The 25,663-nt window shown below is 42.1% G+C and overlaps 2 long non-coding RNA genes across 5 annotated transcripts in view; one reads left to right on the forward strand and one right to left on the reverse strand.

Annotated features, from left to right (window-relative positions):
* The window catches only part of LOC102013495, a 167,425-nt gene that overhangs the window by 32,854 nt on the left and 108,908 nt on the right, over positions 1-25,663 (forward strand). The window lies entirely within an intron of this gene.
* On the reverse strand, positions 17,257-24,454 carry LOC102013813. 2 transcript variants are annotated; one of them, XR_263405.2, is made up of 5 exons: positions 24,345-24,454; positions 24,119-24,208; positions 22,139-22,329; positions 19,208-19,418; positions 17,261-17,859 (listed from the first exon to the last, which is right to left on the reverse strand). It is a non-coding gene; the product is annotated as an uncharacterized LOC102013813 (long non-coding RNA). The 2 variants fall into 2 exon arrangements; XR_001236949.1 differs by lacking the exons at positions 24,119-24,208; positions 24,345-24,454 and having other exon boundaries at positions 17,257-17,859; positions 22,139-23,379.

The raw sequence follows: 25,663 nt of genomic DNA on the forward strand, positions 1-25,663 counted from the left end.
TGATAAGTGGGATTGTTCCTGCAGAGCACAGTGGGAAAAGCATGAGCTGCTGGGAATTATTTTCATATATTTTTAACTAGAGGTTTTTTCCTGTTTCAGGCCATTTTCACAAATCTCTGTTGATGCCAAGCTCTTTCCACACCCTTTCCTGGTCACCTTGGGCCCTCGGTTTATCATGGTCCTTGTTCTAGCCCTTCCTGGAACAGTAAATCGGGCTATAGCAGCATCAGCCAATGAAATACTCTGACATTTAATCGTTTCCCTGCTTTCCTCTTGAAAGTCCCTGCGGCACCTCAAAGATCCTCCCTAGCCCAGGAGATAAATCAGGAGCCTTCTCATTCATTCGGAGGCACCAACGCTCTTCCTGAGATGTCTCTGCACACCGGCGGCAGAGAATTGTGAAGTTGGCATGGTGTGATCAACCCTGGTGGTGCCCGCAGGCAGGCGTGCCCAGGTTGGCTGGAGTGCATCTTGGCATCCTTCTCCTGGCAGATGCTATGGGTTGCACAGAAATGTATCCACACTCATTTCTCTAGGAGGTGTTTTTTGTTGTTGTACTGAGGATTAAACTCAGGGCCTTTGCACTGAGCTACACCTCCAGCCCCTGTTTAAGTTTTTCTGGGTTTTCGCCTTTTTGGGGAAAGACTGATCATTTGCCAGTGTGTGGGCTGATGCACCTGACAATAGCTCCACTTCGCTGTGGCCATGTAAGGGGTGCAGAGCTGTCGTCCCCTGCTTCTGAAAAGTGGCCCCCATTTAGCCCACTTCCCACACAGCAGCTTCATCCTCTGTTCCTGGAAGAAAGGCCAATGGCTGAGAGGCTGGACACTGCCTGTTCTCCTAGGACTTACTGAGGCTGCAAAGCTGGCCGTGTGAAAAAGGGCAGCCCAAGGGTGCCTGGGTGGGAGCAGAGCCTCCGCCAGGGTTAGGGTCCCTTTTATACCCAGGCAGATTTCACAGCTGTTCTGCTCTCTTGTAGCCCCTAAATCTTCACAGCCCCTAAATCTTCACCTGGGGCCAATTGGTGGGTCTTTCCAGGTATGTTTCAGGGTGTGGCTTGGTTAATGGTTGCAGGCAAACCCAGGACTCATGCTTAGGGGTCCTGACTCTGATGTGCCCCAGTTTCCAGATGAGTTGGCCCCAGATGGGGTCCTGGGCTGGGTTCTTCTGCCCCAGTGTGTGGTCACCCTTCAGCCTGAGCCCTCCTCCTTTTACTTAGGGATGGTCCATTTAGCTGCTCAGGCTTTCCAAATACAGAAATCATTTAGAGATTTTCTTCCAAATTCCTGCAGATGAAGGATCCTGGGAGTGTAAGGCTGAAGGCTTCCTCTAAGTCATCTTTCTGTAAAGAAGGGAAGTGAGGAGGAATTGCAGCACAAGCAAACCCTCATGGCCTTTGGAATCAGAGAGGCGTACAGAGTCCCGCATGGCTGTACGGCTCTGGGCAAGTTACTTAACCTCTTTGCATCTGAGTTTCCTCAGCTCTCCAGTGGGGATTATCAATTAGCACCTGAGCCACTGGGCTATTGTCACGCAGCAAAGCCTGACATCAAGGGAGACCTTACTCAGGATGGTGGTTAGTGTAGTGTGGGAAAATGAGACCCGGGAGAGGACCCTGTGGGCCTGGGAACCGCCAGGGGTGACAGAGCTGATGCTGTAGCCAGGCCTGGAGTCCTAGCTCGGGTCTGCTATTCCAGGAAGGGGCGACAAGGAGGGTCAGAGGCCCTGAGGCAGCTCTACCTGCTGCTGCAGAGGTGAGCTTCACACACTTGCCTTCCGCAGACCTGAGATTCTCCCGACTTCTTCCCGACTCATCTCTGCACAGATCACGAGGTGACTGCCCCTCCCCGCCGACTGGGATAGAGGGTTTTAGGAAAGGCAAAGCTGATGGAACTTTGTTGTTTTCTTTACATGTTTATCTCACGCAGCCTGAGGACTTTGAAGTGCTCCTCTTAGGCTCCCCACTGGCGAAGGAGGGTCTTCCTCATCTGCCCTCCGCACCTGCGCTGGTTTGGATGGTTCAGGTTGAGTAGTTTTGTTGGCCCCTAGGGGGCGCTCAAAGCACCTCCAGCTCTGTTGACTCTTCCTGAAAGGGCTAAGCCAGGTGCAGCAGGGCTCTGAGCCCACATGAGGCAGGGTCTCCTCTGTACTCCTCCTGGGAGCCTCTGAGGCGTGTATTGGACCAGCTTTGCCTGAGTAGAGTGTAGCCACTCTGGCTTCTTGGCAGGTGGGCAACGTTCCTGTCATGCTTTTCCTTGTGCTCACTGCCTGGTTTGAGGCAGAGGGTGAGCACTGGCGAGGGACTTAGGGGGACCAACTTGTGTTCTTTAAGAAGGTGACAGGGCAATGGGTCAGAGCAGGATGTGAGAACCAACCAGTCCTTATCCAGTTCCATCCTGTTCTTTATCAGCTGAGTGGTTCTGGGCAAGTTATTTAACCTCTCCGAGCTGCAGTGTCCTTATCTACAGAATGTTTTAATTTAGATTGCTCGGGAAGCAGAACTGGGGTACAGGCAATTTATTTGGGAGGAGGCAGGAGGCAGCAGTGAAAGAGCTGGAGGAGGCTAAGATAGAGGAGAAGAAAAGAGGTGTACAGAGTGCATTGTGAGCTGGGTACTGCTTACGAAGACAGGGACTCATTCTTGCAGGAATCCTCTGAAGTAGTAGGCAGAATCCTCCTCAGATTGTCCCTCTAGCTGTCTCAAGTTGAGGCATTTATCCAATGATACCTGTTTCCCACTGCCCCCATTGGCCAAGCGTTGCCTCGAGGGTTCCCTGCTTCTGAGCAGTGGCCCCACTTAGCCCAGCTCCCACATCAGCAGCTTCATCATCTATTCCTGGTAGAAAGATCAATAGCTGAAGGCTGGACAAGCCCTCAGAACAAGTTGCTGTCTGTACTCAGGGACTTGTTATTTCATAGCAGCTGCTGATGCCCAGGCTAGGCTAAGGGAACCAAAAGCAAAGCAACCCCACCTCCTGGGGTAGTTTAGCATGAGCTCAAGCCAGTGGCGTTAGTACAGGCTGCCTGACAGGCAGTAAGGGCACGGTAAATGGGAGTTGTCTTCTATTGTTGCTGTTGTTCTGATTGTTTTATTGTATCACTTGGACCTGCCTAGCCAGATTCATTGTGTTACCTAGCCAGCCCATGTGTCAAATGGTGGCCTAGAGGCCACATACAACCTGCAGATGTGTTTAGCTTTTCCCAGCAAGTATTTAGAACCTTTTAAACAGAATTGAAACTATTAACAAATTTGAGCACTTCCATACAAAAATGGGGAGTTCCAGTCTCTCAGGAATTTGTCCCATGGGGTAGGGGAAGAAATTGCCCAGTATGTGGCTTAGGTTGGCAGCTTCAGGGGTCTTGGGGAGAAAGACCTGGGCAGGAGGTCTCAGGGCTCTTCCTCTTCCTCCTGGGGGCTCAGGGATTTGAAACCTGCAGGGTCTACCGGAAGCATTTCCCAGTTTTTGGAGTGGCTGGCCTGCCGGTTACCTCCTGCCTAGATCTTAAGAGGGCCCCTGCTGCTCTAAATACTGTGTGCTGTTTCTGATGGTGGGAAAAAAATGACTAGTCTGAAGTGTGACTGCAACAGATCCTGTCCGGGGGAAAAAGAGTACAGAGCAATCAGAAAGACTGATGGGAGAAAGCACAGGGGTTTTTCATTCCCATTCATTTAGCTCTTTCTAATGTGCTTAAACTTCCCGTATATTAACATTAAGTGCCTGATAATTAAGCACGGGAAGTGTGAGGTGGAAGGAGAGGGTGACACAATGAATCTAGCAGCTTCTCTTACTTACAGGGACCCCTGTTGCTTGAGTGGGATTAGAGGGACAGCCCCACTCAAGGGACAGGGGGCTGAGAGTCTGGTTTCCAACTAGGCCCTGCCCCTCCCTTCCTTTGGGGCTGCTGTCTTTATGGGTTTAGGATTTGGGGGAATATTCCATCCGCATTCAGCATCATTTCTCTGCTTCTGGTGCCTAACATCCCATTACTAGAGCACGAAGCGGCATCTTGGGGTGCCCACTATACCCTAGTTATTAGCTGGTTGCTCTGTGCAAGTTAATTTCTCTGTGTCTCAGTTTCTCCACTGTGAAATAGAAATAACACTGATAAATTTCCCAGAGCTGTTTTAAGAAATACACCTAAAAGTCATAAAAGATATGGTGAAGGATACGGGGGTGGTGGCGGTGAACCTTTTAAGTTATTGAGTGAATGGCCCTGAGGCACACAGGACCATGCCCACATGATAGGGATTATAAGGGATACCTGTCCCTGTCTTCACTGCATTAGGGAGTCCTTCCCTATGATAACCTGGCTATGGGGACTTTGCCTTGATTTTCAAAGAATAATTTCTCACAATTTTCAGGGAAAGCACTGTTGGTTTTTATCTCTTGTTGCAGTCCTGTCCCCTGGGAGGCTGGCAGGGGGATGGGGACTCCCAGAGCCCTAACTCAGGAGGCCTGAGGTGGTGGCAGTGATACCAAAATTTAAATTCACCCTTCCCTTATCAATTCCCCCAGACACCTGTCTTGGACAAGGTGCTCTGGGAGCCAGGTTGGATGTCCAAAATATCAGCATCTTTTCCACACAGTCCAGGCTTTTAAATCATAACAGCTTAGCAAGGTGCTCTTAAAAAGAGCATTTATTATTTTTGTTCAGCTTATAAAAGTCATACACGCTTACTGGGGATAGTTTAGAAAATATGAAAACATGTAAATAAAAGAATAAAATCCTCCATAATGCTCACCCTGAGATAGTTGCTCTTAACATTTTGGTGAATTTCTGTTTCAACTTTCCTCTCTCTTTCCTTGCTTTTTTCCTTCATCCTTTTCTTCTTTTAAAATTTTTTTTGTTATAAAATAATTCAAAAAAGGGAGCAACATATAGGGAAAATATAGCAATGACCCATGCTGTTATCTTCCATCCATCTTTTTGTCAGCCTCCCCATCTCCTGTCCTTTTGCTTGAGGAAAGTGTTTACAGAGTTCAAGCTCTTCTTAGTGTGCCCCCTACAGGCACAACCTGAAATTGAACGAATACTTCTTTATCAGGTTTACGCTTGTCATGTACAGTTATGGAATACATATATATGTATATACATTGTTTGTGGTCCTGCATTTTTGGAAATGGTGTCATGCAATACCTACATATTTGCCACTTTGTTAGTTTTCAATGTAGCATTATATTGCTGATACTTATCTTTATTTTCCTGGTGGGATCATATCCTATTGTATGCATATGCAACAATTTTATTTGTCCATTCTCCTATTGATGGATTTTATGTGTCAGTAAGAAACATTTCTGATTACCTTTTCTTGACCTTGTATGGTATGTACTTTTTTCCTGTATACACCCAGAAATGGGATTGCTGAGCCACAGGGTGCAGACACTTTCAATTTTAGTCAATTTTGTGAAATAGTTATAGCCATTTTAATTCCCACCAACAATTTGTGAGTATTTTCATTTCCCTTCAATTATAAGTACACTTGATATTGCTGGATTTTAGAATTTTAGATAGTCTGGTGGTGTGCTGTGATGTATATTGCATCTCATTTTGATTTGCATTTTTCCTGAATGTTAGTGAAATTAAGCAGCATTTAATATGTGTATGGTCCATTAGGGTTTCAACTTTTGTGAATTTGACCATTAAACGATTTGTTTCTAACTGCCTTCGAGTTCTTTATATATTCTCAATACTCAAAAGAGTTAGCTACACATGTTGAGATGTAGAATTTTAAATTATGACTTGTATTTTAGCTTTGTTAATGATATCTTTGGGCCACAGAAGTTTTAATGTTTTAATTCAGTCACATTTATAATCTTATTCTTTTTGAGAGCTTGTTTGGAGGTTCCAGCAAGGTAGTGGAGCTACTCCTATACTTTTGACCGAAAAAAAAAAAGGTCCTCCTCTATCGGGAGTGGTCATCCTCTTCGACGGAGTGCTCAGTTTTGGGAGGGATACTCATGCAGTGTTGAGGAGGAAGGGGACACCCACCTAGCCAGCCAGATCAGCTGAATCAACCCTGGCAATCATTGGGGTGACAGATGTCACAGCCATATCATCCTCACATCCTATTCTTTTTGATAGTGTGCATATGCTTGATAATGTGTTTAAGGAATTCTGATATGACACAGTCAATGGAAGTGAAAATAGACAAGTGGAACATTAAACTGAAAGCTTGTGCACAGCAAAGAAATCACTCCACAATATGTAAAGACAACCTACAGAATGGGAGAAAAATATTTTCAAACCATATGTCTGAGGAGGTTGGTATCCAAAGTATAATGCACAAGGAACTCCTACAATGCAGTAGCAACTTCTTCCCAAATAACCTGATTAGTAAAACAGGTTTTTTTAAAAGAAGATATATAGATTGCCAAGAGTTATATGAAAAGATGGTCAACATTACTAAACATCAAAGAGGTGCAAATTAAAACCACCATGAGCAGTGCATGGTGGCTCATGTCGGTAATCCCAGCTCTCTGAAAGCTTAGGCAGGAAGATTGCAAGCTTGAGGCCAGCCTAGGCCAGTCTAGCCCTGTCTCACTATGAAAGCATTCAAAAGGGCTGAGAGTGTGGATGTGGTACAGAGGAACAGCTTTGCCTATTTAAGAGGTCCTGGGTTCAATCCCCAGTACCACATATAAATGTGAACAAAAGCAAAAGGCCTTCGAATGAGATATCACCTTACACATGTTAAGATGGCTACTATAAAAATGGTAATAGATAACAAGTTTGGTGAGGATGTGGGGAAAAATGAACTCACATGCACTCTTGGTGGGAATGTAAGTGGGTACAGCCATTATGGAACCCAGCATGGAGTTTTCTCAAAAGCTTCAAATAAAACTGTCATATGATCCAATCATATTACTTCTGGATTGTAGTTGTTATGATTTGGATCTAAAATGTACCTCAAGAGGTTCATGTGTTGGAGGCTTGATCCCCAATGCAGCAACATTAGAGACGAGGCTTTTAGATAGTTGGATCATGAGGACTTTACTTCATCAGTGGATTAATCCATCGACAGATTCATAATTTGATGGCATCATTGGGAGGTTATGGATACGTAGGAGGTGGGGTCTACTTGAAGGAAGTGGAACATGGGGCATGTCCTGGGGAACTCTATCTTGTCCCTGATCCCTTTCTTTCTGGCATTTCCATTCTCATTTTCTCTCTCTTCCCTCTTTCCTCCTCCCTCCTTTCCTCCTCTCCTCCTCTCTCCTTTGCTTTCCTCCTCCTCCTCCTCATCCTTCTCTCCTTCTCTCCCTCCCTCTGTCTGTTTCTCTATCTCTCTCTCCTACCATGCCTATCTGCCATGACATTTCTGCTTCATCACAGGCCTAAAACCAACAGAGCCAGTTGACCATAGACTGACATCTCCTTTAAATTGTTATTCTTAGGTATTTTGTCACAGTGACAGAAGGCTGACCAACACAGAAGTATCTGAGGGAAATGAAATCAGTACACTGGAGAGATAACTGTACTCCAATATTCACTGCAGCATTGTTCTTAATAGGCAGCTGTGGAAGCAACCTAAGCGTCCATCAGTGGGTGAATGGATACAGAAAATGTAACACACACACACGTTATTATTCAGGCATAAAAAGGAAATCTTGCTATTTTTGACCTCAATAAAACTTGAGAGAACTAGGCTAAGTGAAATAAATCAGACAGAAAAAGAAATACCATATAGTTTTGCTTACATAGAGAATCTAAAGAAGTCAAACATAGAAATAGAATGAAATGGTCATTACCAGGAACTAGGAATGTGAGAAATGGGGAAATACTGGTAAAGGATACAAACTTTTCCTTACAGAATGAATCACCTTTAGGTATCTAGTGATACAGTAACTATAATTAATAATTCTAGATCATATACATGAAATTTGCTGAGAGTAGATCTTAAATGTTTTCACTATAACAAAAAGGAAGGTAACTGTGTGAGATGATAAATGTGTTAGCTAACTTGAATATGGTAATTATTTTAAAGCACAGGCATATATCAGGGCATCATGTACACTGAAATATATACAGTTTATTTGTCAGTTATACTTCAATAAAGCTGAAAGAAAATTCTCTAAATCTTTCTATTTTTCTACAGTTACAGTATTATGATTTCTAGAATGCCTTTTTGTTAACAGTGAAGTACATGATGTATGTATCTCACAGATATATTCATATATATAAAACATATATATCATATATAGACGGGTATATATCAATATATGTATATCATTTATGTGCATGTGCACACATATATGTATGTATAAACATATCATTTATTGAATAACTCACCTTTCTCACTCATTTTACTTTATTTTTTTCCTTTTGCATTTTTTTTTAATCTTAAAGAGAAAAGAACAAAAACAAAACAACAAAAACAAAGACAACAACAAAAAAACACAAAAACTATAAAAATGATACAGAATTTGAAAACAAGATGATAGGAAACCAACAATGGTTGTTGTATGCTCACTCATTTTAAATTCTGTTTCTGCACACTGCTTCATTACTGCTTTTTTTCTGGGAGTACTATCTTAATAAATTACTCATCACCTAATCCTTAACTGAGATGCTCTTCCTTTTACTGCAGTTTAATCTTCAGTTGTATGAGTGGTTTTTTTTTTTCATTTCTCTTATTTTCTACACAAATAATTTCATGGAAAACTGTATTGAACTTATTCCACAACTTATGTTGTGTGGAACTCTTGTTTTCATTGAAACAATGTGGTATTATGCAGGAAGAAACAAATAGATTCATAGAACAAGGACAAAAAATTGAAGCAGACCCAGGAAAATATAGAAACTTGATAGATAACAGAAATAGAATTGAAAATTAGTGGACAGAAGCGTACCATTCAATAAATGCAACTGAAACAATGGTGTGTTCGTCTGTATGTACATACACACATATGTCCGTATAAATAAACATAAATGTTTTTATTTATCTTTATTTACAATTTTGTGTGATTTACGCTTTTTGTACACAAGTAATTTAGGACTGTTATTTAAGAAATGTTATCTATTTTTGTCTTTTGTCAGTTTTTAATTTAACCACATTGGGGTCTGAGAATAATATTTGTTGACATTTGATTTTTTGAAACTTGTTGAGACTCCTGCTGTGTTCTACTGCAAGGTTGGTCATTTATATTTTATTGAAAAGAGTATATATTTTCTATTTGTTGGCTGCACAATTCTCTATGTATCTATCGGATAAAGCTTGCTACAGTGTCCTACAAATTTCTATATTATAAGTAATTTTTGTCTGCCAGAGCAGTTTCTGACACACTGCTTTAGAATGGCCCATTCTGATTATATCAATTTCTCCTTGTAATTCCATCAGTGTTGCTTTATATATATATATTGAGGCTATGTTGCTGCGAGGAATATAACATTCATGACTGTTTTATCTGCTTGGTTGGTCCTTTTCTTTTCTAAATACATAGCATTCTTTATCTCTGTAAATGCTTTTTGCTTTAAGTTCGATTTTATCTGCTGGGGGAATTGCTAGCCTGTTCCACTGTGCCGTTGCTCTCCTATGTTGCTGGCATTGCGCCAGAAATATCCTTTTCCATTCCTCTATTTTCAGCCTCTCTGGGTCATTTGTATTAGCATGTCTCTTGCAGTGAGCAACAAATCACTAAATTAAGAAAAATCCCATCTGTTAGAGTCTGTTTTCCAATCTGTAACTTAAATCTGTTTACATTTATTATGAATATTGGTATGAGGAATCTGGAGTCATTTTTTATTGTGTCATTTTATATGTTTTCTTTGCTGTGGTTTTACTTTTCTCCATCCCTTTTTCTCTTTTACATTTGATTATTAAAGCTTTTATTATTCTCCTTTGCCAATTTGGGAATTTCATCTCTATTTTAAAAATTATCTTTATTTTTCTTAAATATATTTTTGAAGATTAAGTTGATGCAATTGTAAAAAAAAAAAAATCCCCAAAACTCAGCATTCTCTCAATCACTTAACATTTTGGTTTAATTGCTTTCAAAAAAATCATTCTGTTGTTTTTTAAAACAAGTGCTTATTGCAAAAACTTCAAACAAGGCAGAAATAAACAGTGAAGAAAGGTTTAAAAAAATCACTAAATTCCATTACCCCAGGCAGATAAAAGAGCACAGATACATTGACATAGTTACCTTTATTAAAAGTAACCATCTCTAGATGTTATTTCAAAATGTAAAGTATATTAGGTATAATTTATTAGAAATTAATAGAAGAAAATATTACTGAAGTGAAACAGGAAATTATAACTTCAAAAATTTTTTTCAATGTAAAACATAATTTCCTAGAAAATCTCTTAAAAATAAAAGGGATTGCGACAACATCAGAGTTTTATAATTATTATTTAAAAAAATTCAAATGTCAAACTTGTTTAGAATTTCACATTTAGAACCTACTGGCTCTATTCTGTGAAAAATGAGTCACCGCTGCCCTTACTTCCCTATCATTTTACTGTTCCATCTCTTGAGGTTTGCTAGTTATAAAAATATCACTCTACCCTGTCCAGGTCAATTAATTTCATATTTAGTTCTGCAAACATAATTTCCTTAGTTACTGAGTATTTGTCTACATTTAAATGAATTCTCTGCTCGTCCTGGGCTCTTTTACTCAATTCCTGAGTTTGTTTACTATTCTTTTCTTCTTCTTCTTCTTCATCTAGTAATTGCCTGGAAATAGCCCCACCCTCCTGTGTTCTGTATCCTGAAGTATTTAATGTTTCAGTATGTGTTTGTCTTGCTTCTACTTACAAATAACTTTGGCTTGGTGTAATGTTTTTGCTCACTTTTTTCCCTCCAGTCACTGAGACATTAGTACCTTTTGTCTGGCTCTGGTGTTACTGTAGAAAAGTCAGAATCGGGATTGAATTTCCCATTGTGTGTGATTTTGTGATCTCTGCTTGGATGAGTGAAAATTTCTCTCAATTTTAAAGTTTAATGACTTAATTGAATGGGATGTGTCTCTGTGTTGACATTTCAGAATCAAATTTTCCCGAAACATATTGTGCTCTCTTTTGTTTGTTTTGCTTTGTTTTTGGCAGGTTCATTCATTTTTTCAATACAGGGGAAATTTCTTATATTACATCATTGAATACATATTTTGTTCTATTTGTTGGGTTTTCTTCTCAGGCATACCCATTATTCTTAAGATAAACTGTCTTTATAGTGTCTGTCTAATGGTTTTAATTTCCTTTTTATTTGCATTCATTTTTATTATGTCAATTATATATTATATCATTTTCTCTGTCAGTAATTAGATTATCAATGGTGTCTATTCTGTTTCTGTATAATAATGCTATTTGAGTTCTAATTTTGTTTCCCAAGGTTTCTAATCTCTTTTTGCATCTCATTCTTTAGTTCTATCATCTCATCTTTGAATTTTAATTGTACTGAATTCATGTTTCTATTAAATTTTCCATTCATTTAAAGCAATTACAGTGATTTTCTTCTGTTCTCTGAATAATGTCTTTGTCTCTTTGGACTCCTCTCTTTGGTGCTGCATTCCTATCCCCTTTCTCTTTGATGCTTGCACAGCTTTCTCACTGAGACATTTCATCTTGGTCACCTGCGGCGTCCCTGTCCCGGCATCATCATACTTGGAACCTCGTATCCCCTCACAGCTATGATATGAAGACTTCATAGTTTGTTTTCATCTGCTGTCTCAGGTGACAGTAAAGGGAGGGCAAATGCACCCTTGCCTAAGGAAACTTTGTCAGATTATCTGAGACTTGCAACCATTTTGGAGAGTTTTATGAAATGTCCTGGGGTCTACCGTACCTGTAGGGATTGCGCACTATTCATGTGGGAGTACCCCAGCTGTTGGGATATTTCCTGGAGTCTTCCTTCCCAGAGGGGAGTCTCAGCCCTGTTTGGTTTCCCAATCCACTGTGTCTCCTCAAAAACATTTTGTACTCCATTAAAATAAGAAAATGAAAAAAAAAATAAAGATGCTTCATAAGTCAGGTCTGTAAAAAACGCCTCTGCAATGAGGAGTGCGATGGAAGTGGTGTACTAAGGCAGCACCTGCAGGGAAGATGGTAGGGGAGATGGGACAAGAAAGACTATTTTTTCATAGATTTGTTTTTCTTTTAAAGGAATATAAAACTATTTATTGACCACTGCTCACCATTATTTACAATAAAGTAAACAATATACATTAGGATAACATTCTGACTACTACGAAGTTGATTTCCTGGCTTTTGCTGCAAACAGTAGCCCGAACACTGAAAAGATTGAGCCTACATGTAAGGAGCAAGTTGGGGTCAAGAAAAACACACAGGTCAATAACTTAGGTTACAAGTTTGTTCATTCATTTATCCTAGGAGGTCCTAAAGTGTGCACACCTATAACCACTCAGTAGGTTTCCATGAGCCAAGTCTTAAGACATCAAAGAATCCTGACTTCTGAGTACAGATTTCAACTTGCTGTAAAGTAATGGGTCATGAAGAATTTTTAACGTTCCCTTAACAAGTCCTCTGTAGCTAATTCAAACAAACTAGGTTTTGACTTGCTACTTTATTTGGGTGGGGAAGTTCTTGGTAGAGCTAAGAATTCTTTTCAGGAATTTTGCATGTAAACTATATTTTTGTGACTAAAGTCACAGATATGGATTCCGATAGGGTTGCTTTGAAAATCTCCAAATTAACCACAGAATTATCTATTTAACTTGGAAGGTTATGCCTTCAGGAAAACTTTCTGTTTAACTAAAGTGATTTATTTCTTAGGTTTCTGAGAATGGTGGCATCTCAAAGATGAGCTTATCACCTACAGTTTTTGTTTTGGTGAATGTTTAAAAACAAAGCAAAAACCATTTACATATGTATTTTATTTATACACACACAAACAGAAAACTCAGAATGGTCCTTTAGCATGTGAGCTAAAACATGAGTTCTGATTGCATTTGACTATGGACAATTCCCCCAACATTTACAAAAGCAGAGGAAATGTATCAGGCTATCAAATGCTCTTTTCTGATAAAGGAAGCAACTACAAAAGCTTTTATTTGTTCAAAGTAACCAGTGCTATAAATGCAAAACAAAGAAAACCCAACAACTCCCCCAAATACTATTTTCAAAGCCAACATATTAAACTTGATTTTCATCAGAATGCTGTTTTTGTCCACGCTGTTAAATCAAAACCAAGACCCGTATTATATATGTATATATAAATGATGTAAGTTATTGAGCTTCATCTTCTGGATAAGAATGCCAAGTTAGTCTCTCTTCATAGAAAGCAATTACAATCTGAGGACATTTCATATTTGCTTCTTTTTGCCAGCACCAAGTCAGCCTCATCTGAATCTTTCCATTTCATGAGAAACATCAATTCTCCACTACTATCCGTGGCACCAGTTATGCGTTCAGGATCAAGACCTCTAGCAAAACCTCTAGATTTGTCAGCAGCATCTCTTTTTTTCTTTGATTTGCTATCATCAGATACTGTCAGATAAAGGTTTTCTTTTTGTACCATCTTTTTCTTTACCAGCTTTTTGAGAATTAAGAAATGCTTCAATTAACTCTGGACAATTTAAATTTTCTTCAGGTTCCCATGTATTGTTAGCATCTGTAAATCCCTTCCACTTCAGAAAACACTCCACTTTTTCATTAACCACCTGTCGGTCCAGTACTTTTTCTACCACAGATTCTTCAGGTTCTGCTTCCTCAACCTTTTTATCTTTCCCATTTTTTGCAATGTAGTTTTATTGGAGGCCATTTTTTATCGCAGACTTGAGGAACTATTACACCTGCACGTGGTGATGGCACCAGAGGGTCCCTGGAGGGAAGGTGGGAAGGAGGGGGAACTGGGTGAGGACTGTGACCTCCACAGATTTGTTAAGGGACTGATGAGTTACTATTTCTGGGGGAAAAATTTTAAAAGAGCGTAAATTGGAAAAAACAATGATCTTCATTGCTGCAGTTGGTCATGAGGCCATGATGGATATTCAGTATCTCCATCCTCAGTCACCCATTTGAGATTATCCTCTGGCACCATTATCCTTGGTGGCTTGCCTGTGGGGCAGCCCAGACCTTCATTGCCTCGGGAACTGAACATATCTTTTCAAATTATGGTTACTAGGTTGCCACTTATAATGACCATATGTGGGTCCCAAGAGATATCCCAATGGATCCTTTATATCCCAAACATAGTTTTGCATGTTTCTATTATGAGGTTTTTTTTTTTTTTTTTTTGGTACTGGGAATTGAACTCAGGACCTTGCGCTTGCCAGGCAGGCACTTATGCCACTGAGCTATATCCCCGGCCCCTCTGTTATGAGTTTTAAATCCTACTTCCTGATAGTCTTGGCCAGGATGGTAACTCCTTTTTTTCCCTGATGGCCCACTGGTACGGGGAGCCCCTGATGGTCAAGCAGCAGCTATACTTTCTAGTGGGACTCTATTTCCTCTCCAGGATGACTCGTCAAGCTGGCACCTTCAGGGTGACAGGATACAATAGGTGCAGTGAGTCCTGTATATGCCTGTGTCATAAAGTGAATAACTTGGTGCAAGGAATGCATTTGGAACTCAGTGACAATAAATCACAGTTTGCCTTAGATAGTGGGCTTTGCTGAGACATTCCAGGCAGAAAAGGCAAAGCCCTACCAGAAATATCTGTTAATCCCTGCCAAGATGAATCACCACTCTTTCCAGGGTGGAAAGTATTGGATATAATTAACTTGGTACAACATTAACTTTTCCTGTTATTGTGGCTGACACCGAAGGCTTCTGCTGGCTGAGTGAACATTCACAGGGCAGGTATTGGAAGAGTTGATGATTCTGGTTGACATCATCTATGCAAGAGTTGCTGCCTACTTGGTGATTTAATGTCTTTCTTGAGGTGGCTGCTCAGGGTGAGCACTGGTATGTAATGCAAAACCCACATCCTGGCCTCCCATAGTTCTGTCCACATGACTCTTGCCAAGATCTCTCTGTTCCCATTTTTCTAATCTTACTCTTTTGAGACTGACCAAGTAGCAAAACAATAACAATTTATGGCTGGGGATATAGCTCAGTGGCACAAGCACCTGCCTAGCAAGTGCAAGATCCTGAGTTTGATTCCCAGTACCAAAACAAACAAACAAACAAACAAACAAACAAAAAAACCAACAAAAAACAAAAACCAATTCACACTGCCCAGGAATATATGTGTGTTCTCTTGGGCCCTTTTCTCTGCATGCAAAGTAGAGGACCAGAGATACAACCTGAACTTTTAGGGCCACTGCTATGTGTAATATGATAGAAATCCATTTTCATCTTGCACCTTCATGCCGTGTGGACCCTTTCTGGCTTTCCCTTCCCGTGCCAGCTGATTATAATGATGACTCTTTTCTACCTCCCATAAAGCTTCTCCATGTTCCATGGTCAGGGACCCAGCTGTAGCTTTTGTACTCCAGGAGCTGATATTTTAGGTAAGGGAAAAATGTATATTTGGCAGCAGATAGCTATAACTTTCTTACCAGAGTTATCCAGAGACTCCACCCTGTACCTTCATCTACTGTAGATATTTTTAGCCCCATAAGATCTGTTGAATCTTACAACATAAATGGTAGGTCTGATTGTAGTGTATTATGTGCCTGAAGCAGAGCTTTTCTTTTTCTCTAACCCTACTCAAAATCACTTGTCATATGAATCAGAGTGATATCCCAAGTTCAGACTATCTGCTTTTGAACCTGAAGAACTCACCAAGCACTACACTCTTCCTTAATGGCTGGAGAGGTAAGATACAAAAATATGCATGAGAACACTGGGCCAGTGGGACGAGGCCCAAGATCTTTGTAGAATATGTCTTACAACCTCTTCAGAACAATTTTGGACCAGTGTAATTTTGTGAAGTGTCCAGTGGAACTGTCCTATAACACTGTTGCAGCTAGATCTAGGAAAAGATCATGGACGCATATCATCATCTGTACCATATGAATAAAAGATGCTTCTGAGTCTCTTTCCTCATGGGGATTTATGAAAACCAAATGCACTAGAGCAATAGCTGTATTCTACATAGCAAGGGTGATGTTGATCTCTTTTAGGTAAAGACACCATATCTGGCACAGTATCTATGACTGAGGCTAAACGTCATTAAGTCTCAGGTGGTCAACTCTCATCCATCATGATTCGTGTTGATTTTGCAGATTCCAGACTTGTGAGTTAAGTGGGGGGCATAAAGGAGAGCCCTCCCACTACATCCTTCAAGTCTCTGAGAACAGCACTCATCGCTGCCTCTCCACACAGATTATGGGATTGTTTTTGATTGCCTGTGTTGAGGAGTCAGGGGGCAATTTCAGCTACTGGCATTTGGCCTTTCCTACCATGCTCACTGCTATTGTGATTATATGTTTAGGAACTAAAGAAATGATCACTTGGTAGGTCTGTACGACTATTGGACTCCCTGAGAGAAAGATTCCATTTATCACTGGTACCCTTCCCTTTATTTTAGTGGAGATGAAGTAATTGCTTTGAATCCCTTGGTCAGCTGTGGTGCTGTACCCAACAGTATCCCAAAGATATGGGTTCCCCTTACACCAATGCACTATTATTCAGAATTAGTGGTTGCTGGTGTTTAAATTTCCTGTGGCATTGTGGGGTTAGTCTTTGCTGAAAAGAATCTCTCTTCCAGTTGATGGGTCCAAGGACTAACATGGCGTGTAACTGTTCATCGATGTGATTACTTTTCATTTTATGCTAATTTTTATTCATTTTTGATCAATATCATTGATCAGTATCATTGGGAGCCATACATGTCTCTTGCCAATGGATATACCATGGTGTACTGAGCATCACCACACATTCCCATTAAGTCAAATTCCCTGGTGGTCATCTTGACCTTAGTGTCTACCTTTCATCTTTGATAAAATGTTGTGGAATACTTCTGTCCTCAGTGACTCCAGGGAGCCCAGCTCCATGACAAGTTCTATTATTGAATAGCTAGGAACAAATGTTCACACTAGAGCTTTTTAATGGTACCTCCTCAGTTCCTGTTTTTCCCACCTCCCCATTTCCTTTCTAACTCCTTAGTGAAGGAGGTTTCCTCTGGATTCTCTTCAGGAATATCACTACATATTGAAAACTGAGGGGCTGGGGATTTAGCTCAGCGGCACAGCGCCTGCCTGGCAAGCGCAAGGTCGTGAGTTTGATTCCTGGTACCGGAAAAAAACCAACATATTGAAAACTGAGATCTTATGTAATAGATCCATTAGAACATTCCACTTCTTCAAAATCGAAAGATCTGAATGCCTAATCTAACAAGGGTGCTTTCAAACTTACCTGTTATGGTAAAGACCCCCCCAAATATTTGAGAAGCTGTTCAGAATTTATTACAAAGTGTGAAATTTCTTATCTAGGTTTATATTTGTGCTACTTCCCTACTCACCCTTGGTTCAATACTGTTAAGGACCAATTCTAACTAAGCTTACGTGATTCTTGTGGGATCTTGTTGGTTGGGTCACTTGGTGAATAACCCTTCTCTTGGAAGGGCTAGCATTTTTACAGTTAGGCTCTGCTGAGACTTGATCCTGGTTATTATTTTGGTGGCCATTAGGGAAGGAAGGTGAGGGCAGATTGTGAGAAGAGGCAATGTCTTGGAATGGATTTGCCACATTTTGTGACTTCTGAACAGATGTGAGGCAGGCATGTCTAACAATATTCTAGAAAGGAATAGTAGACCACAGTAGGCAGAGAGAGAAACCAGGGGGATCTGAAGGTTCAGTGTTTTCGAGACACTGTCTCTATCTCAAGTCTCCAGGTCCCAGTTCTTTTTTTTTAAGACTTTGAGTCTGGCAAAGAGGACCTCAGTTTTCTCTTCTTTTTAATTTTGCTGCTCAAGCAATCAGACTGTAGGGCTCATCTTCAGCATGGTCTTCTCCCTATGTATAGGAAGGATGGTCACTTGAAACACTGCCAGTATCTGCTATTATCCATACTTTAAGTGAGTAATTGGCTGGCTTGAGTCTGTTATTTCTATCTTCAATTCATCAACAGCCTTCAGCAGCACCTAACTGATCCTGCAGATATTATCATTGCTATTTCCTTCAAATATGTACCTCAGATTCTAGATGTGTCAGTAATCTGGGGTATCCCTTTCACCTGTTAACAGTTCCTCAGACTTTTTCCTAGATACCTTTCATAAATCAGGGGTACAGCTTCAGGCTCACACAGTGACTTTCAGTCATGCGCTCACCTCACATGGGATACTCAGCCCTGCCCTGCTCCCCTTTGCCCACAGTATGAACGCAGCAGATTCTGACACTGTGTTTCCAACCCATCTCTTATCTTTGTAATGTTCACCTTGTTTTCAAAGATAGTTATGTCTATGGCCATACCACCCAGCATGCGCCTGATCTCATCTGAGGGTGGTTATGGATTTTACAGTTTTAAAACCTTATATTTCACCTCTCATAATGGCAAAGCCTCCAAACAGGAGCTTGCACCCAACCCTAAGTGGAATCTCACTCAGCTTTTTTCTATGTATACTTTAAAAAATGGTTCAAGCTTCTAAGGTAACTAATTGGTTATTGTGCTTTTTTGATATATGACCTTGTCACTATTTTGTGGTGGCTGTTTATTGCAACACTTCTTTGGAAGCCTCTAGTCCAGGAACTGTCCTAAGCGCTCTACAAAGATTGCTTCATTTAATTTTTACTGCATATGATCTCCGTTTTATTTTACTGATGACAAAATGGAGGCTCAGAAGGTAAACCACAAAATAACAGTCAGTGGAAAAGCAAGCGTAGAACCCGGACTTTATAACTCCAAGTCTAGCATTCTTTATTTTACTGTTTCTCTGATTCGTTTAGTCACCCATTCACTTACTTACTCACTTGAATATCAAATGCATGCTAGCCTCTGTGTATTTATTGCCCAGGTCTGTGAGTGTGGGGTCACTGTGGGGCTGTGGGATCCTTGAGCTTCTGAGAATTCCCGGGTGGAACCTGGGTCTTGGTAATTGGCAGAAGGGTCAAGAGATGCCATTTGTCCCATGGACAATTGTGCCAGTTACAGTAATTTAATGTTTCCTCTCTTGAGCCTGGGGCATGACTTGGTAGAGTTCAGTACAGTGTTTGAACTGAATCATAATAAGGTCTGTATTTGATTTTCAGCACATATTGACTGAAGTCCCACTGAGAGCTCTTAGACCTAACTCAGGAGGGGGCTACATCACTAATAATGGGATTTGTATACATCATTTCTCATGTGAGACTCATGAAGGGTTACCTGGAGATGTTGCTGATGGAGTGGCCGGCGCAGTGGTGAGACTTCTCACCCAGGAGACGGGAGATCATCCTCTGAAGTTTTTGGGCAAGTAAGCATGTGGCAAACACCTTGCCCAGTGCCTGGAGGTGGTAGAGCAGGCTGGCAGCATGGCCATTTTACACAGGATGAACCAGGGCAGCTTGTGTTCTTGGAGAGAAGCAGGTACTGGGCACTGTTTTGGGTTGGACCAGGTTAATGTTGGTGCCACAAAAGGAAACCTAGCACCCCGGACCTTTGAAATGAGGATGAGAAGAGGGCTATTGTGGGCTGATTGGGGGCACACTAGGAATATGATTTTATCTTTGGTTTCTGAAATAGAGCCTATGGCCAAAGCAGGTTTTGAGGTTAATGGAGTTGTATCCTTTACAATCAGATAAAGATAGGAAAGAAGATTCTTCAGCCTAAAGGAGCCTTCTGGTTTGGGCAATGCTAGGCACTTGCTGGGACATGTATCTGCCATCCAGCTAGGCACTTGCTGGGACATGTATCTGCCACCTGCAACTTAAAGGAGGAGAGGTTTATTTTGGCTCATGGTCAAAAATCTATGGACAGCTGGTTCCAGGGCAGACACAATGTGGTAGAGGGGCATATTGGAGGAAAGCTTGTTACATCAAGGTGGCTGGTAAGCAGAGAGAGAAGGGAGGAGCCAGGGAGGGAGATAGACCTTTCCACTGTGTACCCCAGTGACCCCCACTCCCGTGTTCAGACCACACCCTACTTTTTAACGGCACCTTCAGCTATGAACACATTATTGGATCAATCTGCTGATGAGTACATTGCTCCCGTGATCTGATCACCTCACCTCTGAACACACGAGGCTTCGGAGGACATTCCAGATCTAAACCATAAGGGGCAGGTGGGAAGTGATACTTTTGTTGATGTCCATATACTCTAGCCTCAGGAGGTCAGAAGAACAACAGGGACCCAGGACCCTGACTCACTGTTCTGGGAGAAAGCCTTCTCTGGCTTTTCTAGAGGTGGCTTCTGAGGGATACTGTTGCTCAGCACTGCACAGCCAAGCTGCGGCTGAGCCCTTCATATCTTCAGGGTCTCCAAGAAAGGGGGTCACACTAAGGGGCACGGCATGGACAAAGCAGTGGACCAAATGAGGTTTAAAATCAAGAAGGTCTGAGTATAAATCTACTTCTACCACTTAGCTAGCTCTGTGACTTTGAGCAAATTTCTTAGCCTCTCCTAGTTTTAATTGGCTCAGCAGTAAAATGGCGACAATGATAGTGACAGTCTCACAGTATAAATGCAAGGATTAACTGAGGTAATAAAGGAAAAATTCTTAACCTCCTGCCTGACACCAAGAAAGTGCCCAATAATCTCCAGTGGTTAGTTTCACTTCTTTCACTTGTGATTCTTGTGGGGGTTTTTATGTCATGGCATGACTATTGAATCGTCCTTCTTGTTTACCTGATAGAGGATATTGTCTCTCTATGGATCCTGCTACTGCCTTGCTCGGGACATCTGCAAAGACTGACTCTTAACACTGTGCCTGGGGGAGCCTCCATTGGTTTGGCCAGTTTCCCTCCCACTGCCATGTAGTAAAGCTCTCTGAATAAGCACTTAATCCTTAGGTGTGCTGACTGCCTGCACTATTTGTAGATGCCATTTTTTTGTTATTAGCATTATAAGGTGCTTAAGGAAGGCATGTGCTGGGAAGTGTTGGCAAATTTTTAACTGTGTTCTTGTGCCCTGCAATACCTTCTGCTATGAATGTGTGTTGTGATGGACAAAGAATTACAGAGTTCGCACAGGGGACGGATATGATGGGGTTAAAGCTTGCTCTTTGGTCAAGCAGATTTATATAAGGGCTGGCTATCAGTATGCCTCAAAAGTTAAGGTTTTCTAGAATTGGAGAATCAGGCTAATCAAGGAAATTACCAGCAGGTATTGGGAGCTCTGTGGTCATTTCCTCCTGAGTAAGGGATAATGTCTAATGGCTCAGCTGACCTGGGACTTCACTCTGATCTCAAGCAAGGACACATCTCTGGATCCCTTGTCCAAGTGGAATATACTAGGTCTCTTCTAGTTTCCTATACTAAAACCCGTCAAGAAGCTGACTGAGGTCTTGATAATGATCACAAGTCCAGGATTGGGCTACAGCACAGGTGGGCACTGCAGCCATATTTTGCCCTATCAGGAACCTACAGCAGGGGGCTCCTGCCATAAAACACATTGTACTGATGGGCCCAAGAAGTGACAGGGCATAGCCGTGTACTCCTGTGTGGTCATGACACAGCATGACAGACTTATATTTAGAGAGCCAAGGTATTCATTAGGATTGGGGAAGGAAAGGTCAGCTACACCTGCCCAAAACCCAGCCTAACCCTCCAGGGAGTTCTGTGGAATCCATCTTTCAGTGCTCAGGGAGGCCAGAATCTTGAGGACTAAAGTCCAATAGCTGTCCCATGTCCACAGAGGAAGGCCAGTTTCTGGCTGGTTGTATGTTAATAAAATGAGAGAATTCCTTCAATGTTTTTGGAAGTGGTCAATACAGGCATTGGCACTGACTGAACTTTTGGACTGCATGACAAGACCTGACTGTGTCCTACCTTTTGCTGTCAAACACCAGGGGATTCTGAAAGCCTATCTGAAAGCCAGTAGCCCAAAGCATGTAGGCTGGGGAGCGTTAGCTGGTTCAAACATTATACTCAGCCACCTGCTTACTGAAGGCCTGAGGAGCTGAGAGAGGTAGAGGGGGATGATGAAGGTGGGAGCAAGAAAGAGGCAGGAGGGTGAATGTCAAGAAGATCCAGGCAGCAGTGAAATGGTCTGTCTTTGGGACCCTAGGGGTGAGGGTCTGGGGGAGGGGACTCTGTGAGAGTGAACATCAACTTGATTTGCTGTAGGATCCACCCCGGGGGATTGGTAGAGCACACTTACGGATGTGTCTAGCTGGATCATAGAGGCGTGGTCTTGGGGTCTCTGTCTGGTTCCTCATCTGTTTCTCTCTGGCGCTGTTCCGTGTGTGGTTCCCCAGCTGCTATGAACTAAAGATCTTTGTTCTGCTGTGCTCTTCCACTGTGATGTCTCTGCCTTGGAGTCAGCTGATGTGAACTGGACCCTCTGAGACCCTGAAAGAAATTAAATGTCTTCTCTTCTAAATTGTGGGTGTCAGGTATTGGGTCCAGAAATGGGAAGGGATCGCTGCTCCTGACATGGAGTGGGGTGCTATTCACAGAGATGCTGCCTCAGACTGAGGGATGCACAAGCCTTGTTATTTCCAAGTGCCTGGAGTACAGATTCAGAAACCACGTTCAGTGAATCCTGTAAAGCCTGAGAGGAGTCCAGAAAAAAGAGAAAAACTCTCCTCATGGGTTCTAAGTTGGTGATCTCCTGAGAAGACAAGCAGGAGTGTCCCCTTAGCTGGTGAACATCTGAGTATAAAGTGCCTACTCAGTGTCAGATAAATAGGATAAATTTCAGCCCACTTTTTGAGAAAAGTAAAGATTTCCTTAAACAGGGCATAGGAAGCACCAGATGTAAAAGAAAAGATTGATAAAGCAAACTTCATTAAAATCAGGGGCTTCTGTTCTTCAAAGGCCATCACAGAGAGAGTGGAAAGGCAAGCCATAGACTGGGGAAGTGACTCATAACACTGTTCATGTACCGAACAAGGGAGTTTGCATCTGAGATGAGACCGTATGGCATTAGGCTGGAGAGCAGAGCTGACTCCTTCCTCCCTCTGTGACTGAGGGTTGGGGTGAGACTCTGAAGAGGTGGCTGTGCCTTCCAATGTGTGACCCACATGGGAAAGGTAGTCCTGAGAGCGGTTAGCCTGAGTGGCCCAGAGTGCCTGCCCCAGGAGCAGGCAGGTTAAGCCACTTGCTTAGTCATTGCTGGTAGGTGGGGAAGCTGCAACTCAAATCCAAATCTTGTGATTCCTCACATAAGACACGGCGGCTACCATCTGTGCTCTGTGATGGGGCTTATCGCTCGCTGTCCTTTCTGAGCATCTGCCAGCAAACGTGCTGCCTCTTCCTCTCGAGTCCCTTGCTCTTCCAGGCTGGTGGACATCTGTGTCTCTGTCCACTTCTCCTCTGGGGCCACTCCTCCTGCCCTCCTTCCAGTTGCTGTAGAGGAGCCAGGATTTCCCCAGCTGATAGGGAAGCCTTCTATGTGTGTCAGAGGCTCTGGCTGCTCTGGGTGTTAGTGAGTCTGTGACCTCACAATCGCTTGTATAAACCAGACTCTTCCTGCCACTCTCAGCCTCCTTCCCCCTGGGACACTGATGTGGATGAGGACAGCCCTGGAACTTCCTCCCCAGCAGGCACCTCTGCCAGCTTCCTGAGTCGGGTGTATGCATGAATCTTTGTGATAGGTCTCCTGCCGGCCTTTCCTGTATGGATCCCTGGGTACACAAGGGAAAGGATACTTTTTTTCCCTATACAGAACCTATGTTATAATGAAAGAGAGCATGAACAAGGCTAGAACACCAAAAGAAAACAACCCAGATTGTAGGGAATGCCATAAAAGAAGTAATCAGTCACATGAGGAAGAATAATGGTGGTGGCTGTGCTGGGGAAGTCAGGATAGACCTTTCGGAGATGGTGACATTTGAGCTGAAGCCTCTTCCCTGGGGAAATGCTGGAGAAGTGTGTCCCAAGCATCTGGAATAGCATGTGCAAAGGCCTGGGGCAGAACTGAGCTGGAAAATTTGGTGGCACAGAAAGACCAATATGTCTGAGCCATAGAAATGGAAGAGTGATTGATGAAACAGAGGATGTACTAGGGATCTTGTTGCCTATGTCTAGTAAGTCATGACAAGGGTAGTACATTTTATCCCCAATGTAGAAATCTATAGGAGAATTTTAAGTAGGGGAATGGAATGGTATGGTTTGCTGTGCCTTTATGAAAGATTACCTTGATTGCTTCATGGAGGAGGCATTGGAAGGGTCACCTGGTGCATGGACTATTGCAGTGGTGCTAGAGGAGGAAAATGGTGAATGGCTCCTAGGATGAGAGCAGTACTCTTAGAGAAGAAAATAGATTCTTGCTCCCTCATTAGCGTCTTTCCTGTTTCCCTTCCGTCCCTTTCCTCCAGTATCGCCCCTCCTCAACCTGTTGCACCACTTTTCTGCACACTCACTGAGATCCAAGTTCTAGGTAAGTTTCTGGGGTCCAGACCTCAGTCACAGCCAGGCTCTGCCACAAGAGCTTTGCCCCAAATAAGACTGTGAGTGCCAGCACCACATGTTACACCAGGCCTTCAGCTCTGCTCTTTTACTAGTTGCATAACATCTTGTCGGAGGGAGACACTGTTGAAATCACAATGGTGAAGCCACAGTAATAGCCTCCTCAATCAGTAATCAAGGTCCTCGCTCAATTTGGGTAGCAGCTTTATGTGGTAGTTTAATCCATTGTACACCAATTTCAGTTGTGCATTAATTACAGGCAGCTGAATAGTAATTAACTAATCACCATGTCACTCCTTTGCTGTTAGGAACAACCTCATTAATTCCAGTCTGCAAGGCTGCTGGTGTCTTTTGCCACCCCCTCCCCACCCTCTTTCTCTCTTTCTTTCTGGCTGCTCTTGACTTATAATCAAATATAAAGTCATGTATTTTTTAATAAGTTCTTGGCTGTTTTTGCCACTGAAAAATTCATGGCATTACACAGTCCCTTTAAATGATGTTTATTCATTATACTTTTTTATTTTAAAGAGAAAAAAATAAAATTTCAAAACAAGATAATAGAAGGGTAACAATGGTGTTATGGTTTATGTCTGTGTGTCCCCCCAAAGCCTCCTGCGGCCCTGGGGCAGGCTATTAGAGTTTGAATATGGGTGTGAGAGCTGCACCCTCCCGGGAGTGGATAGTTTGCATATGTAAGGGACAGGAAAAGAGTGCTTGGGGCATTCCTCCCCATTCCGCCCCGGGTGTAAGTTAGTTTTTGCTTAGCTGTGGCTGCTGTCCTGAGCTGCAGCTCTCTGCCACGTGCCACTCTGCCTTATAATTTGCCAAGTACGGGCTGAAACTTCCATGAACTGTAAGCGAAATAAACCTTTCCTTCCTTAAATTTGGGCGTCAGATATTTTGTCCCAGCAGCGAGGAAAAAAGTAACCGAGACAAATGGTTAATATATTGTGTATTGTTTTCTTTAAATTAGTTACTCAGTATAAGATATAGACATTTAATTGTCCAAACAATATTAGCACAAACCTTTCTCTTCAGTGAACTAAGAGAAATTAATAGTATAACTATCTTATATATATATTTGTTGTTGCTGTTTCCCCTTCCTTATTTTCTCCATTCTCCCATCCCAGTTTCTTTCCTTTTGAAGTTTCTTCCCATTTCACAATACCTCTTGTATGTTTTGGATCTTATTTACTCTTTCAGCTTCTCACACTAGGGAGACAATATGATGTTTACACATGCGCATCTGGTTTATTTCACTTATGAGCATGGT

The sequence above is a fragment of the Chinchilla lanigera genome, unplaced genomic scaffold, assembly GCF_000276665.1.
Source record: "Chinchilla lanigera isolate Chin_1 unplaced genomic scaffold, ChiLan1.0 scaffold00067, whole genome shotgun sequence".
Classification (NCBI taxonomy): domain Eukaryota; kingdom Metazoa; phylum Chordata; class Mammalia; order Rodentia; family Chinchillidae; genus Chinchilla; species Chinchilla lanigera.